This window comes from Choloepus didactylus, chromosome 14 (genome assembly GCF_015220235.1).
Source record: "Choloepus didactylus isolate mChoDid1 chromosome 14, mChoDid1.pri, whole genome shotgun sequence".
Taxonomy (NCBI): Eukaryota; Metazoa; Chordata; class Mammalia; order Pilosa; family Megalonychidae; genus Choloepus; species Choloepus didactylus.
The window spans coordinates 79,864,442-79,872,434 of record NC_051320.1 but is presented as its reverse complement, the minus strand read 5'-3'; the positions used below and the strand labels follow the sequence as shown (position 1 = coordinate 79,872,434).

At 39.2% G+C, this 7,993-nt stretch overlaps 1 pseudogene; it reads left to right on the top strand.

Moving 5' to 3' along the window:
* The first annotated feature begins 495 nt into the window (after positions 1 to 495).
* Positions 496 to 1,416, top strand: LOC119508893 (annotated as a pseudogene).
* The last annotated feature ends 6,577 nt before the right edge of the window (positions 1,417 to 7,993 follow it).

Below are 7,993 nucleotides of genomic sequence, written 5' to 3'. Positions count from 1 at the left end.
AAGGATACCCAGAACTTTGATCCAGACAAATATCGACAGATCACCGATCATTTGCCAGGGCCCTAGGTTTTAAGGTTCCAAGGCTACATGAGTTAACAAAACAAAGTCCCTACCCGCATGCAGCTCATCTTCTAGTTGGGGGAGACAGATCAGATGGTGATATGTGCTAGAGGAAAACTACCAGGATGAAGGGAATGGAGAGCGATGGGGTGAAAGTGCAGAATGGATTGCTATTTTCTGCAAGGTGGTTAGGGAAGGAGTATCTGGAAAGGTGATATTTGATAACAGACCTAAAGGAAGAGAGGAAGCAAGTGACACAGGTGTTTCTAAATAGAGATGAGGATGTCCCAGGAAGTGGAGCCAGCAAGTGTAAGGGTCCTGAGGTGTGAGCTTGCTTAGTATGCTCAAGAAAGAGCAAGAGAAGGTGAGTATGGCTGGAATGCAGAGAGAGAGGGAAGGGAGTCAAGAGATGGGGCCAGAGGCTCTCAGGGCCACATGGCTGAGAGAGACCCAGGCAGCAACCGGAGGCAGAATGAGGAAATTGAAGCAATGGCAGCTATATATGGCGAGGAGTGGTGTGCCATGGATAACTCTGCCAAAATATTCTATATTAAAATTAATGACAATAAAGATGACCCCAAATGGACACTTGGCTTGCAGGTGATGCTACCTAATGAATGTCCAGAGACAGCCCCACCTATTTATGACCTGAAATCTCCTTGGCTTAATGGGCAAGAACGAGTGGATTTATCGAATAGCCTTGAGGAAATATATATACAAAATATTGGTGAAAGTATTCTCTACCTATGGGTGGAGAAAATAAGAGATGTTTTAATACAAAAATCTCATAAGGCAGAACCAGGCCCTGAAGTAAAGAAGAAAACTGAAGAGGAAGATGTTGAGTGTGAAGATGATTTCATTTTAGCTTGCCAGCCAGAATATTCAGTTAAAGCACTGGATTTTGAGATCAGTGAAAATCAAGCATTCCTATCACAGACCGAAGAAGTACTTTTCAGGCACACTTAGCTCTTGTAGTTTGTCCTAAACAGGTGAAAATGGTTCTTGGCAAATTGTATGAGAATAAGAAAATAGCTAGTGCTACCTACAACATCTATGCCTACAGAATATGTTGTGAGGATAAACAGACCTTCTTACAGGGCTGTGAAGATGATGGGGAAACAGCAGCTGGCTGGCGTCTTCTCCATCTCATGGAGATTTTGAATGTGAGGAAGGTCATGGTGGTAGTATCACGCTGGTATGGAGGTATTCTGCTAGGACCAGATCGCTTTAAACATGTCAACAACTGTGCCAGAAACATACTAGTAGAGAAGAATTATACAAATTCACTGGAGAAATCATCTAAGGCTTTGGGAAAGAACAAAACTAAGAAAAGACAAGAAGAGGAGTGAACCTTAGTGCCTGAAACTCTATGAAAGGTTAATTCGTCTATAATTAAATACAAATTACACAGTCTTCAAGGAATATATTGCGCAGAGAGAAGAGGGCTTGACTGCTCAAGTCCGCCAATTCATTGTGGACACCAACATTATCTTTTCTTCTTTGGTTATATCATCTGCCAAAAAATAGAGAACTTATGATATATTCATTGTGTTTCAGGCTAATTGAGAAGGAGTGATTGGACTAAATCACCTCTTCATCTGATTTTAGGAAGGTAACAGTTGCCCAGGGCAGTACCTGAGTTAACTGTCCATTTCAGCTACATGTCAAGCGCCTTTGTTAGGCGGGGAAGGAGTGTCTCTAGAGGAATATAAATACCTGATATCTTGTCATTTGGATTCTCAGTGTGTTAAATGAATATTGCCTTTTACTGCTCTTTATAGCGTATTGGAATAGGAGCACATTGAAGATTGATCTTGGAGAGCTGCTGTTTGTGATTTTAGTTCATACGTATGTATGTTATAAATCTCTTCATTGATTGAAAATCCAGGAATTTCCATTAGCAGATATGTGCTGAGGTGGTAACTCACCTAATGTATTTGTTAGCATAAATGTTTTGCCTCATTTTCTGTAGCAAATTGGTGATTGTGAAATTTTAAAAAGTGATTTTCTAGTCTCTGCCTTTTTTTATTTAATTCTTGTAATATAAAGCAATAAATATGTGGTATTGGTAGTCTCCTCCCACCCCTAAAATATTTCAGTTTAACATTCTGGTTTCTTTCAACAACCAGGAGGTACTGTTTTTGTGATCTTCATTATGGAATTAAAACTATGCTAGAAGCTCTGCTGGTTAACAGAACATTTATAGCTTGAATAGAGGATGGCAAAATGACACTGATATAGGGCAGGAGTATGTTGCACAATTATATAAATTTGATGCAAGTTTCCCACTGCATTCCAGCCATCTTTCTCAATTCCTTGATTTTGTGGAGGGTAAGAACAAACCATTTGATTGGAGAAACAAAAGAAAACACCTCTTTTTCCTAATCTTATCAATGGTTTCATCAGTGTTTTATGTTTGTTCTTTCATTTGTAAGTTGTTCAACTTACCTCCAGGCATTTAGACAATAAGTTTATCTTTGGATATAATAATAAGTAATTAGCTGTTCACTTTGAGATATGATTACAAACAATTATTAAAAATTATAACTTGATTACAGATTTACATGAGACTACCTTCCCAAAAGAAGGAAAAGAAATTAAGGGTCAACTATGGGGTGGTGCTAGAGCATAGAAAGCATCAGAACAAACAGAGAGGCAGATATTTTTTCTGTGCTCTGATATTTTACCTTTGAGAAACCCAATATCCTTACTTGATATTTTTAATAAGAATTTAATAAATAGTCTTATATTAGTGTGGATTTTGAGAAACAAATCTAAATTATATTTGCTGCAAGTGTATTTAATGTTGTCAATTATCAAGAGCCATCAGAGGATGGCCTGTATATAGAGAGAGATCACTCACTTCAGGTTCCATGAAAAGTTAAGTATGTCCTATGTATTAACTGTTAAAATAATTAAAGAAGTGAGAGACCATTTTTAAACAAAAACATAATTTCACAATTTTGGCATGTGAAACCTGTGGACGGAGATATAAAACAATAAGACTTCGGTGCTACAGAAAAAGAAATAAGTTATTTTTTCTGCAGCACCAAATTTAAATTTATTTCTTGCTGCTTTGTTTAACATTTATTTAGGGTTTTACAGAAAACAAAGTGCCCTTCACATCTTTGATCTCATTTTCCCTTCTTTTTAAGAAACATTATTTTTGCTTCTTTCTACAAAAAATATTACCCACTTTTTATTGACTAAAAAACCTCATCTCCTTGGCCCAAAGTCAGTGAGCTAGTAATACAGAGAGATCCAAAATTATTTAATTCTAAATCCTGAGTTATTTAATACTTTACCATTATGGAGAGTCTAACTAATGATAGTATGTTTCTCTCTATTTAAAACTTTCCTTGATGAGAGGATTTTCAAATTCTCCAAATAATAATTTTCTAATAGCCAGGTTTATGCTGTGGCATATTTTATAGTATATTCACAGTATATATTTGTTAATTAAAAATACACTCCACAGGCCTGTACAAGAGCAAGTAGCATCTACTTTTTAAAATGAGAATAGCAGTAGCTGCATCAAAAATATGCTTTGGAAGTGTATGTGATGAAACAAAGCCTATTTGAAGGAAATTATATCAAACTTAAAACAACCAAGAAAGAGTAGCATGAAGCAGGTACTCTTTGAAGAGCAAATGTTAAGGACTGAATTGTGTTGTCCAAAAAGATATTTTGAAGTTCTAACCCCCATTACCTCAGAATATGACCTTAATGGGAAATAGGGTTGTCATAGACAAAATTTGTTAAATTAAGATGTGGTCATAGTGGAGTAGGGCAGGCTCCTCATCCAATATGACCAGTGTCCTTAGAAGAAGGGGAGACATAAAGGGCAAGGCCATGTGGTGATGGAGGCAGAGAGTAAAGTGCTGCAGCTACAAACCAAGAACACCAAGGATGGCCAGAAAACCACTAGAAGCCAGGAAGGGGTAAGGGAGGCTTCTCCCCTTCATGCTTCAGAGGGATCACGGTCCTGCTCACACCTTGATTTCAGACTTCCAGCCTCCACAACTAGAGACAATAAATTTCTGTTGTTTTAAGCCACCCAGTTTGTAGTACCTTAGGAAGTAGTACCCTAGGAAACTAAGACAGCAAGTGAAATTTATTGGAAAAATTGTGTACTCACCACCAATCCCACTATCCAGAGATAACAATTAACATTTGACATGTACTTCCTTATATTTTTTTCCCTATGCATGACTTTGTATATATGGATATTTTTCTTTCCACAAAAATGGTATTAAACAGTACATACTATTTTATAACCTGTATATTTCATATAGAATTATATTAACATTTTTCCCGTGTCAATAAATATTCTTCTATGGTTAAAAAAAAAAAAAAGATAGGACCAGAGAACAGGTAAGGCCAGACTGTGGAGAGCCTTATAAAATGCTGTTCAGATCACTCTGGATGCTCAGTGGAGAATAGACTACAGAGGAGAAGGGATGGGGACAGCAGTGAGACCTGTAAATCCAATCAAGAGACAATAGTGGCTTGGGCCAGAATGGTAGAGACAGAGGTGGTGAAAATGGTGAGCTTCTGGATATATTCTGAAGGTACAGCCTATAGGATTTGCTCACCAGTTGGCATATTTCTCCACTGTAAAGTTACTCTCTTTGATCCCCCTTTCCATACTGCACTCATTAAAAGGAAGTCACCATGTGCAGCCCACACTTAAGGAGCAAGGAGCTTTGGTTCCACCTCCTTGAGGGCAAAGTATCTACATAAATAATTTGGAATTCTTCTGCACAGGAGATTTATCGATTGTCCCTCATTTATTTATTTAATCATTTATTTATATCAAAATGGATTACACACATTGTGGCAGTTTTTTGTTGTTGTTGTTTGTTTGTTTGTTTGTTATAGTACTTCCTGACATTCTGGAACAAGTTGCACCAGACCCATCTTCAATATTTCCTGCACCAGTCCTAGAATCAGCCATTTCTCCAAAGAGCTCCAGTTCCTTTTATTGGAGAATAGTATTAGGAACCAACATCTAGGTGCCAGATGTGCTTGTTCCTACTTGAGTGTCATTGCTTCTAGGTCCTTTCAGCTTTGCGTGTGTATACTAACCCATCTATATATACATTTTAAAAATATTTCCCTGTGTAAGTATTTGTATCTATAGTAAGCTAAACATGAGTTCCCATACCAATGTCTCCAATTCTAATCCAGTACACATGGATCATGCTAGCCTTCTCCTCTTATTTATCTGTAGACTTCCACTCCACCACAGCAAGTTGAAATGGTGGATTACATTGACTGAGTTTTAATGTTGAACCTGCTTTGCACACCTGTATAAATTCCACTTAATAATGGTGTATAATTCTTTCTATACATTGTTGGATTCCAAAATACTTTTTTTATTAGAGAAGTGGTATGTTTGCAAAAGATATGCTTTTGATATTCATCACTATGGCATCAGTGTTCAAGGTGGACTGGAGAGATGGGAGACTGTAGACCAGATGATCAAAAATGAAGATTATTAGAGTTAAGAAATAGAAAGGAATCAACATTCTCCAGGACCAATGAGAATTGAAAGGATAGAGGGTTGGATTTAAGAGATATTTAGAAGGTCAAACTGGCAGGATTTTCCAACAGTGGGATACATATAGAGAAAGAGAGAGAAGAGGACAAGGGTACTCCCAGGGGTGTGGCTTGAACTAGTGGTAGTGCTATTTCTAAGGTCAGAAAATACTGAATGAAGTGGATTTCATAGGAAAGGGAAAGGGGAAGAATTATGAGCTCAGTTTTCAGCATGTTACCTATGACCTGATGGCAGGACCTCCAGGTGGAGATGCCCAGCCAGCAGTTGGATATATAGATACAGAGCACATGGGAAGGAGGTACTGGAGATACAGATTTGGGAGTCTACTGTGCAAGGTGATGGTTGAAGCTATGGGTGTGTATAAGGAAACAACAGAGATCATATTTAGGTGAAGATCAAGAATATTAAAAATATCTAGGGAAGCTCTAAGATGGTAGCACAGAGAGGAGTGGAAGCTAGTTAGTCCCCCCTGGAACAACTAATAAATAACCAGGAACAACTAGTAAATAATCTGGAATAACTGTAGGGGGACAAACGTGACCATCCACGCATCATACACCAACCTGAATTGGGAGGAATGCCCAAGATCGCAGTATAAAATCTGTAAGTAAAAATTGCAGATCCAAGCTGGGAGCCCCCTCCTCCAATGGCCCAAACTGAAAAGCCTTGCAGTGCTGGAGAGCAGCACTCACCAAGCAAGCGAATATAGCTCAGCTGAGCTCCAACTGGGGTTTTAATTGGCAAATGTGAACTGCTCAATACAAGTTACAAATCCCCAACAAGCAGACAGAGGCTTTTGGTGATGACTGACCTTGGAGAGCTGGAGGACCTCTCTGGGAGGGTGGGGAGCCCAGAAGACAGGATGCTGTCTCTGGCCAATGGGTGAAACCAAGTGTGACCACAAACTGGCCCTGAAGGGGGGATTTCTGTCCCTTTTATGGCGCAGTGGAGAAAGCCTCAGCCATTTTCAGTTCCCAGCACTCTGACCCAGACAAGGTTGGAGATAGCGCAGGCAGATGCTAATGACCTCCCCCTAAGTGGGTATCTTCCCTAAGAGGAAAGAAGTGGGGCCCAGCTCTACTACCGGCCTTCCATTCAGAACCAGACCCCGCAGCGTGGGGAAAACAGCCACAGGCCACACCTCCTTACACCAGTCTAGAGCTGCAGCCTGACAAATGCCACCTGCTGGGCAGAAAAGCACAGTTACTTGAGGCCTCACAGGGTGCACCAGTCTTCTAAGATACCCTCAGGGAAACCAGATACTATTGCCTCCTTCCAAGACCTGAGCCCATTCTCATCTGGGAAAACCTGATTGGGGTAACCAAGGAAACCAGATGCCTAGACAACAGAAAACTACATCTTACACCAAGAAAAATGAAGTTATGGCCCAGTCAACGGAACAAACTTACACGTCAACTGAGATACAGGAATTTAAACAACTAATACTAAATCAATTCAAAAAGTTTAGGGAAGATATGGCAAAAGAGATGAACTGTATAATGAAAACACTGGGCGTACATAAGGTAGAAATTGAAAGTTCAAAAAAACAACTGGCAGAAGCTGTGAAAATGAAAGGCACAACACGAGAGATGAAAGACACAATGGAGACATACAACAGCGGATCTCAAGAGGCAGAAGAAAACACTCAGGAACTGGAGAACAAGACATCTGAAAGCCTACACACAAAAGAACAGAGAGAAAAAAGAATGGAAAAATACAAGCAATGTCTCCAGGAACTTAAGGACAAAACGAAAATCAGGAATGTACATATCAGTGGTGTCCCAGATGGAGAAGAGAAGGGAAAGGGGCAGAAGCAATAATAAGAGGAAATAATCAATGAAAATTTCCCATCTCTTATGAAAGACATAAAATTACGGCTCTAAGAAGTGCAGCATACCCCAAACAGAATAAATCTGAATAGGCCTACGCCAAGACACTTAACAATCAGATTATCAAACGTCAGGAATAAAGAGAGAATCCTGAAAGCAGCAAGAGAAAAGCAATCCATCACATACAAAGGAAGCTTGATAAGACCGTGGGGATTTCTCAGTAGAAACCATGGAGGCAAGAAGGAAGTCGGATGATATATTTAAGATACTAAAAGAGAAAAACCACCAACCAAGAATCCTATATCTGGCAAAACTGTCCTTCAAATATGAAGGAGAGCTTAAAATATTCTCTGACAAACAGACAATGACAGAGTTTGTGAACAAGATACCTGCTCTATAGGAAACACTAAAGGGAGCACTACAGACAGAAAGGAAAAGACAGTAGTGAGAGGTTTGGAACACAATTTTGGGAGACAGTAGCACAGCAATGTAAGTACACTGAACAAAGATGACTGTGCATATGGTTGAACAACGAAAGTTA